Below are 354 nucleotides of genomic sequence, written 5' to 3'. Positions count from 1 at the left end.
GTTCGGAATAAAATATCACAAGCCATTGCACCACGGGCTTGGTGATATTTATCAGAATGGGATTAGCAACCTACAAGTAAAGAAACAAAAGAACAAGAACGATAGTTAAAGTGTGAAAACAGCAATATCATTATTAATAAAAAAAAAAAATAAATAAATAAATAAATAGTTTAAACAATAATTATCGAGGGTAATTTAATTCGCCTTCACGCTTGCGTTCGAGACTCTTCTGGCATGTTCCGCGAATTTTGAGACTTCCCTTCGTTCTCTCGGTTCGTGGCGATCGTTAATTTAAAATCATCGGTTTTACGGCGAATTCATACAAGCCGGCATCCTGCGCCGATCAACATAAAA

Source organism: Rhagoletis pomonella, unplaced genomic scaffold (genome assembly GCF_013731165.1).
Source record: "Rhagoletis pomonella isolate Grant_MI unplaced genomic scaffold, Rhpom_1.0 Rhpom_scaffold_11530, whole genome shotgun sequence".
In the NCBI taxonomy this organism is placed as follows: domain Eukaryota; kingdom Metazoa; phylum Arthropoda; class Insecta; order Diptera; family Tephritidae; genus Rhagoletis; species Rhagoletis pomonella.
This window is presented reverse-complemented; position numbering follows the sequence as displayed.